At 47.6% G+C, this 27,378-nt stretch overlaps 1 long non-coding RNA gene across 3 annotated transcripts in view; it reads right to left on the bottom strand.

The window, feature by feature from the left end:
- The window catches only part of LOC146822659 (uncharacterized), a 130,094-nt gene extending 102,938 nt beyond the window's left edge, over nt 1-27,156 (bottom strand). The window contains exons 1-3 of one of the 3 annotated variants that reach the window (XR_014961817.1): nt 27,030-27,156; nt 26,866-26,942; nt 16,658-16,967 (exon numbers count right to left, since the gene is read on the bottom strand). This is a non-coding gene — a long non-coding RNA (uncharacterized LOC146822659). Of the gene's footprint in view, nt 1-16,657; nt 16,968-25,063; nt 26,395-26,865; nt 26,943-27,029 lie in introns of those variants that run through there. The other 2 variants (XR_014961818.1, XR_014961816.1) reach the window with 2 other exon arrangements.
- Nucleotides 27,157-27,378: the final 222 nt, after the last annotated feature.

Genomic DNA, 27,378 nt, shown 5'->3' with positions numbered 1-27,378 from the left:
CCACCCCAGTTTAGACATGGCCACATGCAAATCAGTCTTGACCCTGTGCCTCCCAGACGTGGGACCCGTGCTCACTACGCCACTGGAGTCAAGCTATCCTGGCTGATGACGGCTGATAGCCAGAAACCGGTCCTAGGATGCTTGATTCCGGTCCAGGGAAGACATGGCTTGGCAGTTCGGGCTGGACTGTTCCCATGAGGCACAGGGTCAAGACTGATTTGCATATGACCATGTCTGAACTGGGGTGGCTGAGTGAGCTAAAGAATGATGATGGATTAAACCCAGATCAGTTGACTGCGGGTGAGTGCGTGTAATGTTCAACACTCCGTCCATCATAGTGAGCGTACAGGCGTGTGTACGGTCCGTACCACTATGAGTACGCATACGCGAGAACACCCATAGTGAGACGGACCGTACACACGCCTGTACGGGCCGTTGCTATGCATTTGGGGTGCCCTAGGGCCCCGGAACCTGTGTGTGAAGCTCCAAATTACATAGGGGACACATGAGGGACAAGTATAAAGGCCTACATGCATGCTGGTTGTCATGGAGACCAAGTTTACAGTTTGAATTTTTTGAAGCAGGTGCACAGCAGTAGTCAGTTTGAATGAATCTACTTTGTTGCAATGTGCTTCTGGAGTTGACATCATGCTGAAGAAAAAAACCACAATAAGAACCCACTGACTGTGCTAGGTTTAAATGGATTGGAGGAAACATAGGATGCAAATGTGAGTGACCAATCACTCTGTACTCCTGTGCATGAAACAGGCCAGCAAGGCAGATATAAGGCAGCCAGGTCCCATGAGGGAGCACTTGCCTGCACATCTTTGGATTCTACGACCCAGCTGCTGCTACTGATTCCCTAGAACCATGTCAAAGTCTGTGGAGAGTGCACAGCCTTTCACCCTGGAGGAGAACCTGGCATTGCTGGATGTGATCCTCCCACAGTACCCCCTGCTGTATGGGCGACCAGGGTATCAGGTGAGTGCAGAGTCTACTAGCACAGACTGTGTCCCTTGTTTGTGACTGTGACTTCTGGCATTGTCTCCAGGTGTGACACACATGCTATGTACTGTAGGGGGGGTCCCAGGGGGGGAATGCCTGATGTCTCCCAGCCAGAGCATGCTGTGGTGCATGTCTGCCGTCCTCACTTGCATTGTGTTTACTGTGACAATCACTGCATGGTGCATGCCACATTCTGCCTGTCTTGTCCTCCTGGGAATGTAGCCTCTACAGTCCTCATTTGATTATGTGGTCAGCCCAGTGTGACAGGTGACTGTACCCACAGATGTGTGTTAGTTCTGTGTACCTGTGCTGAGAGTGTCCACATGATGTGTTCGTACCCTGGACATCGGTGTGTGTGTAAGTCCCCTGTCATGTGGGTGGGTGCATATGTGGAGTGTGGCACCCGGGCTGCATGAGGGATGGATATTCCCTGCCCATGTGATGTGAGCAGGGAGCAGTGCTGTGTGTCTGACGTGCAGAGCCAGCCCCACACCTGTGAGCCCCCCCCCGTCTAGTGGCACATGTGCAGAGTGAGGTTTGTCGCTGCATTTGGCAATGGCTGGTGAATGTCCTGTGCCTGTGTGTGTCTGTGTACTCTGCTGAGGTAGCGTCAGTGGCCTGTGGCATGTGACTGCTTAGAGGTGCTGCACATTATCCTGGTGTAGCTTGTGATGCACAGTGTGAGCCTGGATCATTGATTGTGTCGTTGCCCTCATTCCACCTGTGTACTTTCAATGGCACGTACTGCTTTTGCCCTTCCCCAGAGGATCATGTCCCTATGACAAAGGTGCAATGCGTTGGATGCATACTATGCCTTGTTGTAAACAGCAAATTTGTTCTATTATGTGTCTCTGAGACATGTGCCAGGTGTATTGATGTAGTGTCACTTGTTCATCCTCACAGGTAGGCGCCTCTGCCAAGAAGCAGATCTGGATGAACGCCGTCAGTGCCGTGAGGAGGACGGACGGTCGCAAGCGGCGCCTGGCCCAGGTGAGGAAAAGCTGGCAGGATATCCGGTGCTGGACGCGGAGGATCGCACGGGTCCTGCTGGGGGACTCACCTGAGACCCATAAGAACCGCGGCCGCCGCCGTCTGACCCACATCCACAAGCGTGTGCTGGCGGTGGTATTTCCAGACTTGGACAGGCGCTTACAGGAGAAGCAGCAGCAGGAAGGGGGTAGGTACATGTGTGTTTGTTGTGTGTCACCAGCATTTGTAAGTGCACAGTTGCATGGATACACTGCCAGGGTTTAAAGGTGCTGTGCAGATCCTGTTACCCACAGTATAGCGGTGCTCTCCTGCCTCCCTTCCCCTCCTTGCAATGTGTTCCCTGGTCTGTGTGTAGTCACTCGTTCACAAGGTTATGTAGGCTGGCTCTTTCTCCACGTGAACTATGCCTGTAGCATCATGTGTGGGGGTGGTGTGTAACAGGTTTTGGGACCTTGCCTGTGCCCTGTCCAGTTCAGTACTTGTGGGTTCCATGTCAGTTGGCACTGACGCTGAGTCCAGACATGGGAGTTAGTCTCTCAAGTGTCATGCCTTACAGCACGCATGTCCTATGTTGCGGCCTGTGACATGATGTGCATGACTGTGCGATACGCATAGTGCAGGGATGGTGGCGTGTTTTGCAGTCATTCCCATTCAGGACCATGGAGTTGTGTGGCCACTACTGTCCCCTGGGGCATATTTTCCTAGGTGTCATGTGTGTCATCACAAAATGTGGACACTCTCAGTGTCAACAGCATAGGTTGTGCTCTGTGCCATTGTCCCCTGGCACCATGTATATTGACGTAAAATGTAGTACAAGTGTCCACTGTACAGCCTGACCTGATTTTCCTTGTTCATACTCACGGTGGCCAGTGCCTGTGTGTCTTGTTACAATCATCTGTTGATGACCATTTGTACATGATTATTTGGACAGGCGCACCTTGGGTATTTTGTGTCCAATCTTGCATTTATCCAGCCCATGTGTATTTCACCCAGACTAAGAGATGTAAGTGCTTCCTGTGTCTCAACAAATTGTCTCATGTAGGGGGTGGTTGGTGCGGGCAAAGCCTACATGTCAAAACCTGATATCTCCTTGCTAGGTCTGGCCAGTGTGTGATGTTTGTCTGCACATACACTCAAGGTGCAGTGAGCCAGTCATGGTGGGCATGTTTTCAGTATTACCTATGCAGCATGTGCCTCAAGTTCATGGATATGGTCCCTGCTCATCCCTATGTGGTACAGATGCAGTGCTGGATTGTCCCCAGGGCCTGGCTCCTCTGTCAAACTCAATTTCATGTCATTTGCTATTGTGTCATGCTCTCCATAGTTTTTCAGTGGCATGGTGGGTCAACCAACTGTGTGTTGCATGCCCTACATCTGTATCTTGTTTTGTAGATGTTACTGATCTTTCTTTTCAGGCTATGCACTGTAACCTATGTAGATTGGACTCATGTGACATATGTATACAGGTGTATGATTAATTGCTGTCTCTTCACCTTGCCCACAGCATCGTCGGGGGACACGGAGGGAGACATGAGCACAGACGGAGCGGAGGGACCGAGCACCAGTGCCAGCGGTGACATCATGGCTGGCACATTGAGTGGAACTGAGGCGGAGGAGAGTGAGGCCGAGGACCTGTCCACTGGCACGACAGAATATGAAGCTGACGGGTCCGAGGATGATCTCTCCGAGTGGGCGGAGGCTACACCAGCAGCTGACAGCGGCACAACATCTCTCCCCGCCCCCTCCATTGCCATCAGCCGCCTCCCACTTGCTCGTGTCCCTTCCCAGCGTGCCCAGTCACCACATGTCTCCTTCCTGCCAGGCACCGCACCCCCTGCCCTTGTCTCCACTGCTGCCGCCAATGCCGAGTCTGTGGACATCCAGTGGCAGTTGCAGGTTGGTCAGGCTGCAATGCTTAATGTCCTCCATGGCCACAGCCAAGTGCTGAACAACATGGAGGCATACTTGGAGGGCATTTTCTCATCGCAGGCTGACCAACGCAACTTGCTGAGGTCCATTGACTCGACACTGACTGCAGCAGTGGGTCTCCTGCAGCGCTACGTCCAACCCCCTACCCCTGACCCATCCACACTTCCCACTCCCATGCCTGTCCCATGTACACCCAGACGTCAGCATGCACCCACCACAACAGACACAGGCACCACACCAGCAGGGAAGGTCAAACGCACACCTCCTGGCACGCACACACAGGGTGAAGTAGGCACACCCACTGGGTCGGGGGGCAAACGTAAGTCACGCAGCCAGAGTGGGAGTCCGCATTCCACCAAATCCACTCCCTCCAAATCCCCTCCCCTCAGCTCTCCTGGCCACATATCCGGCAAAGACTCCTTCATGGCCGCTCTGTCCCTGAGCCCCACAGTGACACCACCCCGCAAGCGGTCAAGGGAGTCCCCGGTCAGGGTGGTTGAGTCCCCCCCCCTGTCCACACCCTACCCCAGTGGTGCTGCGACCCATCCCTCCGCCCCCCCCCTCCTTGGGGCCTGTGGTTCCTTCGGGTGCAGGGGAGTCGCTGGAGGACCTTGCTAAGGTGTGCAGCGCCATCCTGGCCTCCGCCTTTGGCCCTGCCCCACCCCCTGTGGTGGAGTCCTCCATCCCTGCACCCACGACGCCTACCCTTCGCCCTCATGTCCCTGCGGTGCCTGGTCCTTCCCCCCCACATGATGCCCTCCCCGCTCTGGAAGACGAAGGAGTCTGACTGTGCAGGCAAGTTAGGGGACACGCGTCCCACTGTGTCCCCCACCTGGATTTGAACTTTGGATTGCCCTATGGGCATTGTACATTTTGAACTTTCAAGGGACAAACAGATTTTTGGATGCTGAATAAAGCAATTTATTTTTCCTTAGTACACTACTGTCTGTCTGGTATTGCTGTTGGTCAACCTGCCCCATTATTTTGGGTGGTGATTATGTGTTGGGTGTGTGGGAATTGTAGTCTTGTGCTTGTCATAGGGTGGATCCTGGTATCTGTGTGCCATCACAAGCTGTTGGCTACATAACTTTGTTCATGTAAGCAGTTACTGCATGGTGACATTGTCCCAAGGTGTGTTCCTTCCTCTGTGTAACCTGACATCTTCCCTGCAGGGTCTTTCCAATATGTGGTGCTGAGCTGTGTCTACATTGGCTGGGTGTGTGACGGACTTGTTAGACTTGGGCCATGCATGCTGAGCGATGTCTCCACCTGCATCATTCGTGGCGTCCTTGGTGGTCACTGTACTTGTGTATGTAGACTGTTGCCATGACTTCATGTGTACATGTTTTCTTTTTGGCGCTATGCATGTGTATACTCCCAGCCTCGCACACATGTGGTACATGTACTGCAGGATCTTTGTGCACCTGACTGACATTTGTGGGCATTGGATCTGTGGGTACTCCACCCTTTTCTTTGCAGGGGCACTGCTGTGAGTGTTAGGCACCCACCCCTCCTGTGTCTGGGCACTGCTGGGAGGCCTCTGCACACACCCCTCCTGTGTCTGGGCACTGCTGGGAGGACTCTGCACACACCCCTCTTATGACTGGGCACTGCTGGGAGGACTCTGCACCCACCCCTCCTGTGTCTGGGCACTGCTGGGAGGACTCTGCACACACCCCTCCTGTGACTGGGCACTGCTGGGAGGACTCTGCATCCACCCCTCCTGTGACTGGGCACTGCTGGGAGTACTCTGCACCCACCCCTCCTGTGTCTGGGCACTGCTGGGAGGACTCTGCACACACCCCTCCTGTGTCTGGGCACTGCTGGGAGGACTCTGCACACACCCCTCCTGTGACTGGGCACTGCTGGGAGGACTCTGCACCCACCCCTCCTGTGTCTGGGCACTGCTGGGAGGACTCTGCACCCAGCCCTCCTATTTCAGGATATGTACGCTTAGTACATACACGGGTGTGGGTTCGCTCCATGCATACGAGGTGGGGGTACGATCCGTACGTACACTGTTGGCATGGGGGGGTACGCTCCATACATACGCGGGTGAGGGTACGGGTCGTACATACACGGTTGGGGTGGGGGTACGCTCCATGCATACGCGGGTGAGGGTACGGGTCGTACTTACACTGTTGGGGTGGGGGGTACGCTCCATACGTACGCGGGTGAGGGTACGGGTCGTACATACACGGTTGGGGTGGGGGTACGCTCCATGCATACGCGGGTGAGGGTACGGGTCGTACTTACACTGTTGGGGTGGGGGGTACGCTCCATACATACGCGGGTGAGGGTACGGGTCGTACATACACGGTTGGGGTGGAGGTACGCTCCATACATACGCAGGTGAGGGTACGGGTCGTACTTACACTGTTGGGGTGGGGGGTACGCTCCATACGTACGCGGGTGAGGGTACGGGTCGTACATACACGGTTGGGGTGGGGGTACGCTCCATGCATACGCGGGTGAGGGTACGGGTCGTACTTACACTGTTGGGGTGGGGGTACGCTCCATACATACGCGGGTGAGGGTACGGGTCGTACATACACGGTTGGGGTGGAGGTACGCTCCATGCATACGCGGGTGAGGGTACGGGTCGTACTTACACTGTTGGAGTTGGGGGTACCCAGGCCTTTGCCACGTGGGTACAGCCGTCCCGCCATTGTTGGGGTGATGTAGGTGTGGGTGTGGTACGACTCGTACCCACGCTCTTAAGGCGTGGGTACGGGACGTACCTGTATTGTTGTGTTGCCGGTTCGCATCGTCAAGCACTTCCGTTGTGGCGGACGCTGGCTTTGCTGGACACGCCCCCACCCCCTCGTAGTGACCAGGGCCTGGGGGTCAGGTATGTCCAGGGCATGTGTGCTGTGTGACTTTGGTGGGGTTTTGTGGCCTGCCCCTGCCCCTGCCCCTCCCCCCCTTTACCCCTCCCTTTGTTGTTCTGACCTTCTACGGCGTCTGCGTCGTAACCTGTAGAGGAGGTCGACTGCTATGAGGGCCGGGATGACACGTAGGTTCGGGTCCATGTCTGTCCGTCGCGTGCAGGTACTCCTTGTTCGCGTCGTCCTGATTTCCTGGCAGTTTTTGGCTGCCGGAAAATATTGTCCGTGCGGGATGACGTCGGTGCGAATCGTACTTCCTGGTTCGTGAATGGCAGGCTGCGTGGGTCCCGACGTCACGTCGGCGCTTTCCCGGATCACATTTGTATGTTTATTTTCGTCGGTCGGAGTTTTGTACGATTCGTACGGAAATAGTATTTCCGTGCGAATCGTACTTCCATGTTTGTATATTGTTATGACCGGGTACGCGTCGGACGGAGAATATGCTCCGTCCGACGGTTCATACCCGGTTTTTACAGGATTGTGATCGGCACCTTAGTGTATGTTTATGTAAATAAAATTCCTTTAGGTTATAAGATATTCTTATCACGTCAGCGTTTGGAACACTTATCTCTCCCGTAAGAGCAGACCAATGAAGTGTGAGTGTTGGTGTTATGGGCCCCACCAATGAATGTATTGAGTGAAGCGTTAGTGTGATATTTGGTCTGTGACGAAGGGAGGATTTGAAATTCCACGCTGCATCACTACTATGTCGTGTGTGGTGTAATGATCTTTTCCAGCATCGTCCGTTATCTTAGTTATGGTTTGCCTGAGTGTACGGATCTTTATCTTGTTGGCAAGAATATGACCTGGTCTGCCACCTTCCCCATATGCAAAGGCTACATGCCGCTTAGAGAGGTAGCGTATCTCAGCTGTCGCAAATTCATCGTATTCCAGTAATGAGTCCTTAATTTTGGCTAAGGTCTGTGCACAGGGTGATCTGTCATAATCTCGTTCGAGTTGAATCTGGACGGTTTTGATTTTGGATAACTGACCCCTTACATCTTTTAATATACCGGCAGAGGTGCTAATATATTTGCCCCGTATAGTGGCTTTGAAAGCCTCCCAAAGGATTGCTGCGCTATCTACTGAACCTTTATTCTGGTCAAAGTATTGTACAATGGCTTCACGGATCGTGTGGACATATAGTGTAGGCTAAGTCTAACAGGGTTATGATCTGACAGCATTAGCGGCAGTCCCTCCACCGCTGACACCCAGGCGCATGCACCCTCGCTCAGCAGCCAGTAGTCTAGTCATGACCAGCTACCGTGCTGTTGAAACATGCGTTCCCTCCAATCTCTCAGCATTACACACGCGCCACACATCCAGCAGGCCCAGCTCAGCCATTCCCTTGTTAATAATTTCGGGCTGTCCTAGGCGATATTCCCCCCGTGCCGCTTGATTTGTCCTTACTGGGATCGAGATGCATGTTGAGGTCTTCCCCCCATAGTATTACCACTTCGGGCCAGTCTCGTAGTATAGAAATGATACGTACAAACAAATCGGATTCATCTGTGTTGGGACCATAGACATTTACGAGGGTCATCAGTGTACCAGCTAGTGTACCTTGTGTTATAGCATACTGACCCGGTCGTCAGTACAACTTCTGATCTCAGTGAAAGGAAGATTTTTTCGTATAATCGTGAGCACCCCTCTAGCATAAGTTGAATTTGATGAAGCCAGTCTATAACCTGCCCATTTTGTTCCAATTTGTGCTTCGATATTCTGTGTCAGGTGTGTTTCTTGAATGAGGGCTATGTTCACATCGTGGCGGTCTAGATATGCAAATACTTGACGTATCTTTTTCGGTGAGTTAAGCCCCCGTACATTCCACTGTTAAGCAGGTAATCTTTGCATTAGTCAGTTGTGGTATGTGAATACATTGTATGAGTTATAGCATATCAGTATTATAGGGCATGTACTAAATAGAGTCCTGTAAACTGAGTCATGCATAAATGTATTGTTCAATCCTCCCTCCCCTACCCTTCCCCCATCACCCCCACCCACTTCAGCTTCCCCAACTTGATAAAGCCATCCTGTACTACCCATAACAATTCCCACATGCAGAAACAAAAACGCAAACAACAGTGGGGGCCACCCATGTGGGAGCACCAACTACCCTCCCAGATTCCATAAGGAGGGGGCCGAAGAGTAACATAGTGTGTTACCGAATTAATTACAATGCCAACTGTTCTGTGTTACCAACATACAGCAATTCAAACAATCTTATAAATCTTTTCTGTGGTGCCAGGGTCCAAGTAAAGAGTTTGTTCCACATCCACAAATCCGGCAGAGTTGGAGTCAATTGTGTCCAGCCCATGTAACTCACAGCTTGGCAAGCAGAGTCGCTATTTTGATCACTTTATTATTTGGCTGACGCATCTAAAGATTCCACACAACCATTGTCCTCCACATCAGTGACATCCCGGCTTCTCCACCTGAGAGACTTGGCATAGTCCATAGCAGACTTTAGAGTAGTGAAGATTTTCAGCTTTCCATTTATTTCAACACACAATCGCGCCGAGTAGAGCATGGCATAAGGAATCTTTTTGGCTATGAGGATTTTCTTGACTGTTTGATATTCTTTACGTGCCTCCTGCATTGCCACTGTGAACTCCGGGTAGAAAGCCAGTGTATTTCCTTCGTGGGTTATGGTGCCTTTCTCTCGTGCCATACGGAGGAGGGAGTCCCGGTCTCTATAATTAAGCAGACGTGCAATTATAGGTCGTGGAAGGACGAGCAGCCAGTGAACGATGTGCTCTCTCCAGAATCAGGACAGATGACAGATGTTCTGCTCCGAAGATCCGCTGAAGCAAAGTCTCTACATAGGACTCGAGGCGACCAGTGTTGGTGGATTCTGGTAAGCCAGTAATCCGTAGATTATTTCGCCTGGATCCGGCCTCAAGGTTTTCGTTTTTGGCCTGTATGACGGCGAACACTTTTTCCATTGCCAATGTTTTGGATGTCATCTGTTGCTGGCGATCCTCCGCGTCGGATATACGTGTTTCCGCCTCTCCAAGGCACAGCGCATGTTTGTCCAGCTTCGTGGAAATATGATCCATCCGCAAATTGAGATTGTTAATTTTTCCATCGATAGACTGTAAGCTTGCTTGTACCACAAACAGTGTCTTTTCAATGGATGAGAGATGTTCGCTAGGAGTGTCTATTTCTGAATCAGAGGTCGCCTGCTGCCGTGATTTACCAGCCTTACGGGGTTCAAAAGTGAGGCGAGACTGGTTCCGTTCCGTCTTCCCCATTATTCTGCTATGCCGATGGACCACACGTTCCCCTCACGATGGTGTGGCGTCCGAGCTAAAGCAGTATGCACCATGCGTAGTTGGCGCACGCTCGCTTGTCAATAGCACGTGATGGTGGTATATCTCGTCCAACCACATCCCAGTGGTATTGTGCTGTGTAGGTGCAACCACCTAAACTCAAGAGCAGACAACAGGGGAATCACGATTCAACCCAGCCACGTTCACATCGGTCTCGTGTCTGGTGCCTCCTCATAATAGCCCTCTGGCCACACGGGTTAAATGATCATCTCACCCACAGCACTACGATGTCCAGCGTGAAACAGGGTTCACCTCATACCAGTAGCTCTCAGGAGGGCCAGGGAACCTCTGGGTATTGGGTCTCGCACGACGTTGCGGCAATTATTCTGCGATGTTCAACGCGGAGCCCACAGGTCAAGAGAAAGTCAGCAGAAGCACAGTAATGCGATATAAGCGCATCTTCACTGGTCTGGTGCCTGGGATCTTCGTGACCAACTCTGATCAGCGATATAGTTCTGGGGGATCCTCTTAGCTCCAGTTTTGTTGAATTAATTTACCTAGCAGTACCACCAGATCCTATCCAACGGATTGCGCCATGCACAGCAGATGGCAGGACCTCGCCGCGCTGCACACCTTAACACGGCCCGGAATTCGTCATCTTTGGCCCTCAGGATTTACTGCTTTGCGCAGCTGAGTTCTATTGCGTGGCTATCTGGCAGTGTAGGATTGAATGGAGCCGCAGTATGCAAATTCGGGGCTTGGTGAGACAGCCTAGATAGATCGATGATGGTATAGACACTCCATCCACACCCGTGACGGTGCCGGTACTCACTGTGTGTCAGACTGAAGTCCGCTTTGTTACTAGATGGCTCCATCCAGTAGTGCGATGTTAGTGAAGCCGCAGGGTTTGCTGGAGTGATGACCCATGGCCTGAGTGCGTGCGCCACCAGTACAGGCCTCAGTTGCCGCCCGCGTCACACTCTGCAAATCCACTGTGATCTTCCGCTGTGCTGCGCCAGCTCTCCGCAGCTGCTGTATGGCCCGGGGCTCCACGTTGGGCCACGCCCCCGGCACCCGGCTCTCACGGCCTCCTCCTCCTCTGATGGCGTGTCAAAGGAGAGAGCAGACTCACAGCTCCGGCTCTGGGAGGGCCACATGCCGCGCCAGAACGCCTGCCTCACACTTGCCAGTCAGCAGCAGACTCATCTGCCGGTTCAGGACACTCGTGCAGACGTACGTCCCGCATTGGTGCTCACCTTATTTCATCTCCGTTAGGCCGCCATGTTGTCGTCACGGACCTGAGCGTATGAAAGGTAGCTTTTTTACAGCGCTCCGAGGTAGTTTTGCCTTATAATCATACCCCGCGATTCCAGAACAGTTAGGCTTTAATATTCCAGTGTTTTTAGTTTCGATGCTTGTAGGAACAGCAGGATTGTTGCAGGAGTGTGTCTTCCGCCGGCGAAGCTGCTCTACAGAGCGGCCATCTTGCCTTGCGCCCTCTAGCGCCCTGTGCTTGGCACAATACTTAATTGTCAACACCAGCACTCATGACAGGATGCCATATGGTGGTGCTGCTTGTGTAATTTAGAGCAAGACACAACAACAGTTGTTTATTAATTCAATATACATTAAAAATGACTAAATACCTGCTGCCAAAGCCATTCTTATAGCAGCTTTGGTAATCTGGAATAGACAGAATTGTCACACTTGTAGGAGTGTGAGGGTAGTAGTTGTGTTGAAACTGTAATTGGCAGTGCTGACAGCGGCAATGGGTTCTGGAAGTAGAAGTGGACTCCTGACAGGGCCCTGGCACTTATGTTTTTTTTTTTACAAACTAAGCACTGCAAAGGAAGGCACACTTGGTACACTCAGCTCACCAAATGTCCCACTCCGGGTCTTGGCGCCTTACTCAGGGTGTTCTCAGTGCAGGTGCATGATAGTTGTGTGTCCTGAGATGAAAATAAAAATGCAAAACGTTTCAGGGACTCACATGCAGGTTCACTTAGTGCTGATGCTTGTTAGTGCAATCAAGTAGAATACATTCCCTTCCCAACACATGGTGATACAACATATCAGATAAAAAAATTAGGCAGAGGAACAGGAGTAAAGCAAGTGAATGTAAAAGGACATTGTCAGCAACAGGAAGATAGTGTAATAAAAGTAAAGAAACACAACAGGTAGATGAAAAGAAGAAAATAAGATCAAGGGAGGTAGCATGTCAGAATATTGAGCATAAACATATGGTGCTATAAGCATGTCCTAGCCAGAATATCGACTGCCAAAATATCAAAAAGATAAGTATATAAAGGAAAGTATTGATTTAGTATTTTTAAATGCACATCTTCATGCCTTGATGATATTTATGGGTCCTAGGTATACAAACATGTTTGCGGAAGGTGGCAGGGAAGCCACCATAACCTATTCTCAATAGTTAGAGTTCTCCACTCATGTAGTGAAACAAGCCAATTTGCATTTTGGATGTATGACTAAGGAAGAGAAACCCCTATTTAAAAATGAATGTCTCTGACCTTTAGGCTTTCTCTTTTCAGAGGAGAGCAAATGTAACTCAGGTCTGGTAAACAGGCCTAAGCTACTTTAGAGGTCAAAATAGCAAATGTCTAAAGAAAATAAGTAAAAGGAATACAGCAGAAATATGGATCTCCAACAGTAGCTTGTTTACAGCTGTAGTTTATTTTGCTTCTAGTTGGCTTCTTGTTGGTGCCCTAATGCCCATTTCTGGTACTGGACGAACGTATAGGCTTTCAGTAATTTATTCATGGACATGTGTTTGGGTGTTTCCTTTTTTATCCATAAAGAAAGGCACTAAGTTGTGCAGGTGGTTACCTTGTGCCTGCGTGTTCTTTAAACTTTCTCATCTGGATCTTGACTCGATTGCCACAGCCAACGTTTTTAGTTTATGGTGTTTAAAATCCTTTTGCAGATTTATCTATAAGTATTAACACTATTTCACATACTGCATGAATCGGCCTAAACCTTTACCTTCTCTTACACTTCTATATAGTGTTTCAAGTTTCCAAGTTTATTTTAAATAATTGCTAAGTTACTTAAAACCATTGCAAAAAAAGTTACACATGATATAACTACAAGAATCCATGATGTGCTCAAAATTAGCAATTTTAAAAATTAAAGCTTTGCATTCAAATTTAAAAATATCAGGACCGATTCACAGAAGTAATCAGAGATAAAATCATAAACTCACTACTTTTGGCATTCACAAAAGGCATTTAGTAGTAGTTAAGTTAGGAGCCCTAATTTCACAACTACTAAATGCCTTCTGTGAATAACAAAAGTAGTACGTTTAGGATTTTATCACAGTTTAGTAGTAGTAAAGTTAGGAGTCCTAACTATACTACTACTAACTACCTTCTGTGAATACCAAAAGTAGTAATGTTAGGATTTTCTCTCACATTAGTTCTGTGAATCGGCCCCATCGAGTGGTAATAAAGAAGGTGGAAATGCGTGCTTTTGTAAACAAGAAGTGCTATTATAGTAAATTAGACGTTATTACGTAGGTCAATGTCAGGTAAAAGGGAGAACTGTTTATAATTTTTTATAGTTTAATTTCAGGCGTATTTACAGCTCTTGGGTTTTCACTGAGGATATTTGGTTCAAAGATAAAACAGGTCGACCCCAGTGTAGCTTTTGTGGAAGGACATATTGTTCCTTAAAAGTGTTGTAACCATTTAATCTGTAGTTTGCATCTGCTGCGCTGAACAAATTAAGTTTTGGTGTAATCTTTGGTCAACCTTTAACAAAAATTTGACAAAGCGGCAATTTAGCTTGGGGTCCCCAGGGTCCAAACAGGCTAGAATTACCTGCCTTCTTGATCGAATTCCCCTTTGGTTAAAAACCCTGGTTAATAGTAGGGGTGGGCGGAATTTGCAAAAGTGACTTTCGCAAATTATCGCGAAAATGTTAAAAATCTCCGCAAACACGCGGAAATATCGCGAAGATGCAGAAGTTTTTTTCCCACCCGTTCGCGGTATTTTCTGCGTGGTCGCGGCTCGCCAACTTACCCATGCGGTTGCTCGCGGGCGCGGCCATCTTGTTTTCACTCTTCTCGCGGTGCATGATCGCGAGAAGAAAGACGTGATCGCGTGACCAATGACATTACTGCGGGCACGAACTGTCACGAGACAGCGCAAATGGCTACCAACAATCCAACATCTCGTGGAGAACGCGACCGGATCAGGAAAACTTGTCGGCGAACGCGGGGATTCAGGTAAGGCGATCGCGCACGCGAGAATGTATTATTTTACAGCGCGAGCAAGAAACAATTTATCGCTAAGCTGCGGAATGCGGAAATTTTGACATTTTCGCGCTCTCCGCGGAACGCGAAAATGTCAAATTATCGCAATTTCCGTGAGCGGAACAGAAATTTAGCCCAGGCCTAGTTAATAGTTGCTTCCTTTCGTCTGAACAATGTTGCAGGAACAGACTAAGTGCAACAGATCTTCCTTATTGCTCCCACAGAGTCGGCAGAGAACAGGGAGATTTCCACTCAGTCAGGGTGCCATATGATATTTAACTGGTAATAGCCCCAGCCTGTAATTTAAAAATTGTAGCTTGATAAAAGCTGGGTAACCAGTGGCAAAGTAATCTTGAAGGGCAATAGTTACATAGTTGTTTAGTGTCACCCAACCATGTGCTCTTTTCGCTAGTGTGGCTATGTCTTCTAAAACAAATTGAGTTGCAAGTGACTTCTTAACCAGACGCATGAAAGTCTGTAAATTGTCTGGAGTTTCCCAAAGTTGTGTGAGGCCTGCAAGGACGATAGATACACTCTTGCCGGTGACGTATTGTGGTGCTGTAGCTCATTCCATAACATGAGATTCAGTGTGTTGGGTTCAGCTTTCCTAATCTTGTTCCAACATATCATGCATGCACCGCACCTGGCTAGTGACTGTTTTAGCAACCCGAATTCTAATCTTATCTGTGCGGGTGAGATATAACTTGTCAGGGAAAATATAATTCTTCAAAGGATGAATGATTGCGGAGTCTAGCATGCTGGCGTCCTGCTCTCTTAATGCTTCACTTCCATATGAGATTGTTGGGAGAAGCTTTGCTCTTACGACTTCCAAGAGTGGCTTCAGAGAGGGACTAGCACGTTTTTTCTTCAAGCTTTTACAGGCTATAGCCAGAATCAGGCCTTTCTTTTGTATCACAACCTTCTGTGCTGAAAAGCTGCCTAATATCGATAATTACCCCAAATTATTCGTCCGTGCTTTCTAGCCGTGTTTCACCCAAAAACCAGGCCTGCGTTTGGGCACTTTTGATGTTATATCTCATGGTTTTCGTTTTGCCCAGGTTGATAGACAGGCCGTTGGCTAGTGAGTATGCCATCATTGTGTTGAGCAATCGTTGAAGCCCCACCCGAATGCAGCTAACCAGTGCCACGTCATCAGCGTATAAAAGCTTGATAATATTTTTCCATCCACTTTAGGAGCATGAGGATTATATGAGTGTAGTGGTTCCGTCAAATCTGCCAGAAAGAGTTTGAATAATAATGAACCCACGTGTTGCTATACAATATTACCAACATATTTAAAAGGTTTTGTGGCATATTCCAGCTTGCTAGCTTCCGCCATGACTTCCCCCGGTCCACACAGTTGAAGGCTGCTTTAAAATCGATATAACAAAAGTATAATGGTGTTATGGAGTCACGAGCAGCGTCCATAAGTCAAGAGATTGCTAAGATGTTCGAAATCATGCCAGATGACTTTAAAAACCTAGTCTGAATATATGGTATGATGGCGTTGCTGGAGGCCAATGATGTTAGTTCGTCAAGCATAATTGCGGCAAAGTATTTAGCATCAACATCTGCCAGGGTTATAAAACGAGATCTGAAATGGGAGATATAATCGAACCTTTCCAAGACGGGGGGACAATTTGTGTGCTTCTGACCTCAGAAAATACTAGGGCTAAGATTCCTACCCAGAGATCTGGGTCATATTTTAATACCACTGGAGGTATGCTGTGTGGGCCCGGGGCTCTTTCCTTTCGCCCTTTGGTTATTTGTTTTTTAATGCTATCTGCATTCACTTCGGGCAGTCCCTCATGTTGTGTATTTGTTAAATTATCCCAAATGCCTGTCTAGAGGTTATCTGTAGATTCGTCATTGAAATGTTTTTTTAGGTAGTGGACCCATGAAGCCTCAGTGATATATGAGTTTATACCTCTATTGCCTGCTTTGAGAATTTGGTTCACTGTAATCCAATATCTAATGCTGTTGTTTTATTTCATATCAGTGTGTAATTTAGCCAATAATTTATTGCCCTGGTCTCTTTTTATTGTCCATAGTAGCTTCTTTTTAATTTTTTTATTTGACCTTAAAGCTATGAAAGCTGTTAAATCCCCTTGCTTTTTCCTGAGAATTCTGAGTGCTTTATTTATTCCGGTTTTATACTTCCTGAATCTAGGGTCATGCGTTGCACTGGTGACCTCTTTATATACTTTATTATCACATTTGGATTTATTTGATTTAGCATGTTTTTCCTAAAGTGTTCCAATGAGAGTTTCCCACGTATTTAATTACAGAAGTAGTTACTTTACCTAAAATGTCTTGAAGTATTTCCGTGGAGTGAGTGGAATCACTCTAGAGGCTACGGCGGTAATGGTGTACCTTCAGTTGCCTTCTGTCACTGTAGGAGAGCGGGGTACTGCTTTCCGCCTCCTTCAGCCACCTCCTTCCACCACCGCTTTTTGCCACCTCCTTAGTCCTTAGTGCTCGATTCTCGCCAAACCTCCGAGCCGCAGAGCCTGCTGAATCGCTGGACCGCTCACCAGCTCGCATCACGCACGGCTGTAGCCACGCCCCTGCGCCACACGATTTCTCACGTCTCACGTCAGCAGAGGAGCACTTCTATACAGTGAGCAAATGAATAATAGCCTTATTCACGCATTATGGTGTAGTCTTCACCAGTGTGCATTATATCATTTTATTGATACAGTAAGTGTTCACCTGAGTTTCAGAATAGGTCAATCTCAAAACAAAAAGCTGTACAGCTAACAGCTATACACATATATAAATCCCCTTACTCTTTAATGAGTGTGTTAAATATTTAGTTCAAAATTGGCAACGATTCTTTGATGTTGATATTTGCAAATATTATTCAAAATGGAATCAATTCATTAGAAGCTTTGTGCGGTGAAAAATACACTATTAGATGAAACCTTAAGGAAAATGTTTATACTTGATGAGAAACTTTATGTGATTTGTGATCTCTAGATGAGGAACAAAAATAATAATGTTTTTAGGGAGGCTTGTCGATAGCAGTAATGAGCAAGCTTGGCAAAGCCAATAGATCTAGCTTTTTATTTAATGAAAGTTCTTCTTTAATAACTGGCAATTATGTTTGTGTGGTTTTGCAGATTGTTGAGTGGTTGAATGCGAAAATGAGTCAAAGGGTTAATGGATGAATAAGTGATTGCGTGCATGGATGGATGAAATATTGAATCCATATGTTATTGAATTAATATGGGTGAGCGCATGGATCGATGAAAAGGTGGGAGAGTACACAGATATATAACTGTATGAAAAGATGCGTGCATCAAAGGATGGATGGGTGAGGGTATGGACGGATGAATGGGTAATACAAGGGGTGAAGGTATGGACAGCTACAAACATGTCCGTGGCAGGAGGCTGTTCTCTGCTCCACCCACTGTTCCTCACGTACAAATCTGCTCACCTATTCATCTATCTGTGTTCCCAGTCACCCATCTATTCATCCATTCAACCATTCAAAATCACTCCCATTCACTCACTCACATAATTTCTGGATTTCAGCAATGCATCTATGTATACAATCCCACATACAAACCCGCCTACCAAATATCTCACATTTTCAGAAAGGAAACGTCTGATCTCTAGGCTTTTCCAGTGCTTGTTTTGTTGATAATGTACATTTCAAAGAGTCAAACCTAACAAGCATTGGCATAGCCAATAGGTCTCGCCTTTGGGACCTTATAAGTATTTAGCCATGCAACAGTTGCATAACTAAATACTTATAAGGTCCCAAAAGCGAGACCTATTGGCTATGCCAAGCGGCCGTGCGGCCACGAAAGTGAAAGTAATCGCGGTAAAGCGCGGCGCGCGCGCCCGCGCACATGCACTGTAGCTCTAGGCTGGCCTGGTAGCACTTTTTGGAGCCCTCTCAATAAGTCTCGCCAGACCAGCGCATGCGCTGGGTCAGGCGAGACCTAAAAAGGACATCTGATGAAGGAAAAACACACAAAGGGGCATATTCTCAAGGACTTATCGCCGATTTATCAGCGTTTTAGCGCCGCAAAAGTGGACATAGATTTTTCGCCCTATTCTCAAGCTGGTACAAACTGCAGATATCGACAGTTTCCCAGCGACAGCTGCCGCAAAAAAACATTGCCACGGATGAGAGCGTCAACTAATGCTAATGATATGTGTTCCTGTGCAAAAACACACGAAAACACCACTTCGCGATATTCTTAACGACCACCCAGATCGATGAAGCGATCCAAAAACAGGCGATAAGGCGCATTAGCAGCAGGGATTTAATACCTGCCTTTTACTGGTGTTAAGCAGGACGACAACCTGCAGTATGAAAGGGAGCCCAGCCCAGAGCCACATCTGAAGACCAACCTACCACAGAGGCAGAGCAGAACAAGACAGCGGACCTTCTGAAAACGCACCAGCCTCACAGACTTAACGACAGAGGATGTCATAGCCCACTACAGGCACAAAAGGACAACCATCCTCCACATTCTGACCCACATTGCCCACAGGCTGATGGTACCAACACAGCGGACAACCAACATCCCTCCGCAGACAAAGCTGCTGGATGTGGTGCACCTGTTGGCCTCTGGTACCTTCCAACTAACAACTGCCAGAGTCAGAGGAGTCTCACAGTCAGCCTTATCAAAGTTCCTCACACCTGTCTTGGATGCCATCATCATCTTGGTACCCCAGCACCTTCACATCTCCCACACTGCGCAGGAACAGCTGGAGACCAAGCAAGGCTTCTACGCCGTAGCTGGCTTCCCGCACGTGTTGGGGGCAATTGACTGCACACATGTCCTACTTGTACCCCCTGCCGACACTGCACACAATTACCGCAATAGAAAGCACACGCATTCCATCAATCTGCAGGCAATAGTGGACCACCGGGGACTCTTCACCAACATCGACGCCAACTACCCAGGCAGTGTGCATGATTCCTACATCTTCCGACAGTCCATCATCAATCAGCGCTTCGAGGATGGCACCTATGGAAATGCATTGCTTGTTGGTAGGTACCAAATGAACACACCACACACCTCAACTCCACAATCATGCAACTCAAGTCAAGTCAAGAAAGCTTTATTCGACGATTGTCATAAAAGCATAAATATACCATACATTTACAAGATAATACATTTTAAGATATTTTAAGATGATTTAAAACAATAAATAAATAGAGATATTTACAGAATGATTGAGCAATTCACGGAGAGGAAAATTAATCAAGACAACATTTTGCTCCTAATCACCCATGCCCTGCCGAGAAACTTTGCAACAGATATATAAACAAATGAAGTTTCAGCAGATCGTAAAATACGAACTGCCACCTTGGTATTCCTGGTACCCAGGGTCCGGCACATTGGTTTAAGCCAGGTCTGTCGAGGGATTATATAAGAAGGGCATTGGAACAAAAAGTGATTAGCAGATTCAATAGATGCAGTACAACCAGGACAATTGAGTACATTTTCTGTGGACCATCTAGATGTAAACTCTCTTACTGGGAGACTGCCAACTCTGAACTGAAAATAAAGCTTTCTGTCCAAAGGACTGGTTATATCATCCCAAAAGGGTGCCAAGGAAATGGTGTCCTTAAAGTCCAAGAAGATGCCTGATAGTGAAAGCGGTGCTGTCGATCTGAAAACTCTGGATGCTACCATTTCCCAGTACAAAGCCTTCAGGACTTGTTTGGTGGGGAAACAAGCATTTTGAGGATCATCCCACAGGTTTTTTAGGCCCAGGTCCCGAAGCGACTCATAGATCCTACGGAGCCACTTGACCTTTCGGCAAATGTCCAGTTTGATAATGTCCATGAGGCCAAGAGCAAAAAGCCTAAGTTCGGGGGTGACCCATAAACGCCGCCAGTATAGAATAGGGCGGAAAGAGGCAATTAATGCTATCGGTCTCATACCAAGGTCATAGAATAGGGGACAAAGGGGAGTACTCTGAGGTAGACTAGTTAAATTTCGAAGGAAATTATTTTCAGAGGTAGATAACTTATATACATTTTCAAAACCCCACAGTTCAACTCCATAAAGTGCAGCTCCAACCACTTTGGCATCATACACCCGAAGTGCAGGATCAATGGGTTTGGTCAGAGATTTGGCATGTTCTTTGCTTAGAGCACCAGAGAGTTGGGAGTGCTTAAGAGATGCCAAATTAACCTGCTTTTTCCAACTCAAATCATGCTGGATACAAATGCCCAGATAAGTAAAATCTTGGACCTGGTCCAGTAACAAACTATTCATAAATATCTTACATTTAAAAGATTTTGGTTGATTAAAAGACATGAATTTAGATTTTAAAACATTAATTTCAAGCCCACGGGCTAAACAGAACTCCTCGAACAATCCTAAGGACCTCTGTAGGCCACTCGGGGTTTTTGAAATTATAAGGCAATCGTCGGCAAACATTAAAATAGGAATTTTCGCACCTACCAGAGAAGGGGCATCCACTTTCGCATCTATTAATAGTTTTGCTACGTCATTGATATACAAGGAAAATAAGGTTGGTGCGAGGACGCAGCCCTGCCTGACCCCCTTTTGAATAGGGAACTGCCTGGTCACTTGTCCAACACCACCCCATCTAATCTGCGCAAAATTGTCTAGATGGAGTCTAGCAATTAGAGAAACTAGAACAGCTGGCATCCCCAGGTTGTCTAGGACAGCCCATAGGGTATTCCGAGGGACTAGATCAAAGGCTGCCCTAAGATCAATAAAAGCGGCATATAGGCTGCCTCCCCCCAGGTAAACCACCTTCCAATAGAGCATAGCAAAATGCAGCACCTGATCGATGGTGCTTATTCTTGCTCTAAAGCCGGCTTGTAGATGGGAAAGGATTGCATTGTCTAGGGCCCAATCCAACACTTTGTTCAGGATCAACCTGCCTAAGATCTTTTGTGTGGTATCAATCAGGCTGATAGGACGGTAGTTAGCAGGGAGAGACTTGTCCCCCTTCTTGAACACTGGAATAATTTCTGCTCCCTTCCAGGACGTCGGAATCGGAGCACCTCTAGCAATCAAATTGGCTAAAATTAAAATGTAGTTACCCCATGACTCACTTTTACAGAAGAAAATATCAACAGGAACTCCATCCATCCCAGGAGCCCTCCCAGGAACCAATGACTTGAGGGCAATAACAACATCACCCAGGGTAAAGGCATCTTCATTGTAAAAAGTATATTGATAATTTGAAGATGGGCACGTGTTTTCGTCAATGGCATATAAAGATTCAAAATGCTTAACCCAATCATCTTGTGACACCCAATTTTGTGGTTTATCAGGGTTACCTCCAGCCCCCCATTTAAAAACTGACCAGAATCGTCTCATGTCTTTATGGGCACCTGCTTCCCTGAGTTCCTGCCATCTTTGGAGGTCCCACGCTCTCTTGGCTTTAAAGATAGCTTGCTTATATGCATATCTAGCGGGACGAACCAAAGAGATGTCACCAGATTTCAGTGCGGAGCCCAAATTAGCACGAGCTTCTCTACAATCGGTAGAATACCAACGTAGTGGGGAGTCGTCATTGGGTTTAGTTTTTTTAATGGGTCTTACAAAGATATCTTTAAGTTCTGAGAAGAAGGTTTCATGGATCGAAGTTCCCAGATTACAATGAGATGCCAAGGGGCACTGGTTAAGTACGGCCCCCATATCCTGAATGGCAAGCACTAATCTATTAAAAATATGAATAAGACATTCTTGACTTTGAGCAACCTTTGCCCACTTTACATGACGCATATCATTAGAAATAACTACGTCTTGATGGAGCTGAAGAGAAAAATTACTATGGGCAATGGGAGTCACCCAAAACGAGGTAGTTAGAGAGAGAGGGTTGTGATCACTCTCCAATCTGGCTATTACTTCCATGCCCTTCAGGGATTCCCATAGATCTAAAGATAATAGGATGTAATCTATCCTGCTTGTACGGGAACCACTCTTAAAGGTGATTGATCCAGATTTATCCTGTTCAGTCCTGCCATTAGTTGCACGAAGCCCCTTGCTAAAACAAAGGGCGTTGATCTGGATTGCCAGTTCAGACCAACGAGTGACAGGTTCAAGATCTAAGCATGGGACACCCCATAAGCCATCCTCAGCCTCCATGATACTCCAATCAATACCAGAAAGGGGTTCAAAGGTTACATTAAAATCACCACCTATGATTACATAGGAGTGGTGGGAGTGGAGAAGCAAGAGTTCCTCCAAACGAGCAATAATATCAGATTTCTTGCCCCCAGTACTTCTAGCATAGACATTGTAGATATCCAGCGATTTACCGTTACTAAGCTTAAGCTTAAGTAGCTGGATATCTGGGTGAGAGGTGGGGAGCTCCTTAACAATAATACCTAGATCCTGTCTAATCCAGGTGGTTAGACCACCTGAGGGACGCCCCTTTTTGCCCTTTACGGCCAAAACGTTAAAATTCAAAAAACCCGCTACAAACTGAGCCTCCAGTAGCCAGGTCTCTTGGAATAAACAGATGTCATAAGAATTAATAAATCGTACCCAGTTAGGATCATTCAACTTAGATTTCAGTCCTGCGATATTCCAGGACAGGAGTGTACCATGCTCAGGGAGGGTTACACTATCTTCTTGGATAAATTCCGGAATATCATTCAGTGGAGTGATCCCTATCGGGTCTACAGAGAAACATTGCTTATCCATACTACCCAAGTTACCAATGTTAGGGACTTTATTAGTCTCTGGGATGCTGTTCAGTGAAGTAATCGTGACAGGATCTATAGAAGCATATTGTTTATCCATACTAGCCAGAGTACCGATGTTAAGGACTTTGTTAGGCAAAAAAGAAGAAACAGGGGAAACCACTAGCCTAACTTCTTTACAAAGTCAATCATTTAAATCTAGCCAGGACTCTCCCAAGGACTGAGGCCAAACACCACCTGAGCTGGAAGATTGAATAGGGGAAGACTTGATTTGGATTGTAGAATAGTCAGGAGGACAACTTCTGAACTCCAGATTGATAAGATTATCTGCTATGGTGGGATCATAAAAAGTGACCTCTATAAGGTCCATCATATTACCATTCTGAGAAATCCTTCTAACTCCCTCTATGTCAGCTCTGATTACAGAGCAGCAACCCCTTACATGCCTGAGCCAATGTATGACCTTGTTAGTCAGAGATTCACTGGTTTCAAAATGGGACCCAGAGGACAATCTTGGGACATTTACCATAAGGACCTTTCGTGGATGAAAAATACGACTGTATGGCCCACGTGTTTGGGTTTGTCGGTAAGGATTACCTCTAGGAGTGATTCCAGTTCTCTCATTAATAAGGGAAGGTCTTCCAGCACGTGATAATACCTGAGGCATACCAGGAGAGGCTCTGGTAGGATGTCTAACCAAGGGTGGGGTGCAAGCAACGGCAAAGTTATCCCTTGATTGTGCTAGGAGACGAGACTGAATATTCACGGGGTGAGCAACATGGGGCAGAATCTTAGCATTAACATTAGATGTTACTGGTGGCCCTTCAGGCACCTCTACGGGGGCCTTTACCAAACCCCTCTCCGAGTTAACAGAGTTTAGTTTAGAATGAATATCAGTAACCATCTTAGATTCACCCAACTTCATAACAGTAGTTGATAGTATATCAATCTTAAATTGCATAGTCTCAATCAAGGAGTGCAAGTTTTTCACTAGAACCAACAAAGATTTTATGTCATGTTTGCAGGATTCAGTCCCTATAAATCCCTCGGGTAGGTTAATGGTAGAGCTATCTTGAGATAGAAGAGGACCTATATTTGTATCCAAACGTGCAGGAGAAAGCAGAGCTGGACAACTAGCATCAGTATCAACATCGCTCAAAATGGAAAACCTGTTGCTACATGCAATACCCGGGGGACCGTTGAAATCAGAAGGGGATTTACCAGAGTGAACTTGGCTCGCAACCGTTATTACTGTGGGGGTGATAGGGACCAAAGCTTCGCCCCTTACCCCATTTGTTTGTTCCTCCCCACCCTTTTTCGAGAGGAACATATCCGGAACTGTAACAACACCTTTGGTAGACACACTTCTACCACCAATAGCCGGCAAAGGGGTGGCATTAAGTATTTCCCCGCATTCATCGACTATAACCTCAATGCGGTCCATTACACAGTTACTGGCTGCATGTTGGCGAGCTTTCTTAGATCTAGACTTCCTTATCTTAGAATTCACAGGCAGGGAACGTGAAGAGTCAGATTCTCCCTCGGGAGTTTTCCTTTTACCCATGTCTGGAAGAAATGATGACAGGTATACGGACCTTGGCGAATCGGGAACACGTTGTCAAGGACCGGGCCGACCCGACCCAGTTCGTCCCCGGACGGCCACAGACGGCCCGCCCTCTGCCCGGGCTCAGCCCGGCGCCGCCCGCGCGCGTCCCGCGACGCAGAGGGAGCCTCGCTCTAAGTAGCGCCTCCGGGCGCGATGTCCGGCGGATGTGGGCGTGGCGGGGAGGGATGCTGGGTCCTGTAGTTTCTCTCCCGACTGCAGCCTCGAGTGGTAGGAGGCGGCGGGGAGAGCTGGCGACCAGGAAATTATGCGGGCTGCTGTCGTGAGCCCAGGTAGGAGCAACGCTGAGACTCTGAGATGACCCCTAGCTCCACCGAGGGAGCCTCGCTCTAAGTAGCGCCTCCGGGCGCGATGTCCGGCGGATGTAGGCGTGGCGGGGAGGGATGCTGGGTCCTGTAGTTTCTCTCCCGACTGCAGCCTCGAGTGGTAGGAGGCGGCGGGGAGAGCTGGCGACCAGGAAATTATGCGGGCTGCTGTCGTGAGCCCAGGTAGGAGCAACGCTGAGACTCTGAGATGACCCCCAGCTCCACCGAGGGAGCCTCGCTCTAAGTAGCGCCTCCGGGCGCGATGTCCGGCGGATGTGGGCGTGGCGGGGAGGGATGCTGGGTCCTGTAGTTTCTCTCCCGACTGCAGCCTCGAGTGGTAGGAGGCGGCGGGGAGAGCTGGCGACCAGGAAATTATGCGGGCTGCTGTCATGAGCCCAGGTAGGAGCAACGCTGAGACTCTGAGATGACCCCCAGCTCCACCGAGGGAGCCTCGCTCTAAGTAGCGCCTCCGGGCGCGATGTCCGGCGGATGTGGGCGTGGCGGGGAGGGATGCTGGGTCCTGTAGTTTCTCTCCCGACTGCAGCCTCGAGTGGTAGGAGGCGGCGGGGAGAGCTGGCGACCAGGAAATTATGCGGGCTGCTGTCGTGAGCCCAGGTAGGAGCAACGCTGAGACTCTGAGAGAATGCCCACGTTACAAAATCACATACAACATGCCCACCTACCAGACACGACAACACAAGTAACTGTGGCAACCGCGGCCAGCCATGTAGACAAAACCTCCCTGTCATGGCACCTCTGCCACACAATTGCAGAATGTGGGGAGAGGTGGGAACCAAGTCTATGCGAAGGAGGCAAGTGACCCATGAATGCGAATGTGCACAATGCCAAGTGTGGCGGTGATGTGCTGGACAGACTTCAGTGTGCAGAGCACCGACATGTTCATGTGGACATATACTGCTGGTGTTTGTAGTGATGTGGACAGTGGATGCAGCCATGTTACCTCAGGCAGTTGGGAAGACCTTGGACATATAGCTATGTCATCCTCCCTTGTAAGCGTAAGCGGAGTGGGCTGGGCCGGCGTACGCCAGTCCAGCGTAGGAGTTGGAACAAATAGCCCGGGTTACTGGGCGTGGTTCACTTCCGGTATGAATATAGCAGGAAAACCTACTAGTACCATGCACTGTTCAGTTGTTTTTTTTCCAAAACCACTATAAATAAATAAGAGAAAACAAAACTAACCCAATGAATAAACTGTCATTGTATTAAATGTATACACACAATAATCATAGCAAATCACATAATAACATCCATAATATGGAAACAGTATCTCTGTGCTTAATTCTGCATAACATTAATCACTCTTAATGATGCAGAAAACATTCAATGGACAGTCTTAGATGTTACAGAAACATAGTCATTCAATTCTTCATCCGTATTTCACGTGCAGCACGATGCATTTCGGGACAAAAGAGTCCCTTCCTCAGGGGCAACCTATAACAAATATTCTGAAATTACTCATGATGTAAGTTTACAGGCGGTGGACTCTGTTAACTCAACAGAACGAGGCAGAAAGGCAAAGGTCATATAAGGAATGTGCACAACACTTAAAATGTACTTAAAAAAAGATATAGGTCAGAAAATCACCGAAAAAGTGCTCACTTTAACGAAAATGCGCAAGTGGAAAAAATCATGTGAATGAACAAGATTGAACAAAATTACTCCAGGTGATGAAGGACGATTCAATATACTCATCACTGGGAAAACCACCCTTCGAGTGAAAACGGTGCTGAGTAAAAAGCAACAACTCACCATGGCACGAACTACAAACATGTGTGGTGAAAGGAGCATACAGGAATTGCACATGTCACTGTAGAAAACATAGTGTATAAAGCCTAAATTGCAGAAACTTCAAAGAAATATGTACAGAGTACACTAGAATGAACAGCGTGCAGAGAGGCTCACCTCTGGATCCACTAGATGTAATGCGTGCTACGTGAAAAACTTGAATGCAGTAGCTTTAGGAGAATTATCACCGGAACCTATGAATAAAGTAAACCTAGCATGAGTACGGAAAATACTCGATGCTGTACCCATACGAACCACCATAAAAGAAATGAAGGTCTTACCGATGGAGATACTCAATAAATCAACAAAGTAATCCTCATAATGCGCGAACTCTGCGGGGAATTGGCATGTGTGTGAATGTACGGGTCGCGAAGTATTTAAAACAAAACCGACGGAACACGGAAGTCATCCTGGTCACGTGATGGGTAATGGAAACAGACGATGCACTAACAGTAGTTCCAAAAGTAAATGGAAACGACCCGTATGTGATGAAGTTAGGAATAAGTAAATAGATGAATGATAGTGATAATGGGAAGGCACAACAATGTGAAAGCACATAATTTAATAAAAGAACTTCCCAAACAAAATGCTCGATAAAACAGCATATGGTCATCATGAGATGTGAACTCA

This window comes from Triturus cristatus, chromosome 5_2 (assembly GCF_964204655.1).
Source record: "Triturus cristatus chromosome 5_2, aTriCri1.1, whole genome shotgun sequence".
NCBI classification, from domain to species: domain Eukaryota; kingdom Metazoa; phylum Chordata; class Amphibia; order Caudata; family Salamandridae; genus Triturus; species Triturus cristatus.
Note: the sequence above shows the minus strand (reverse complement) of the source record. Positions and strands in the feature narration are given on the sequence as shown.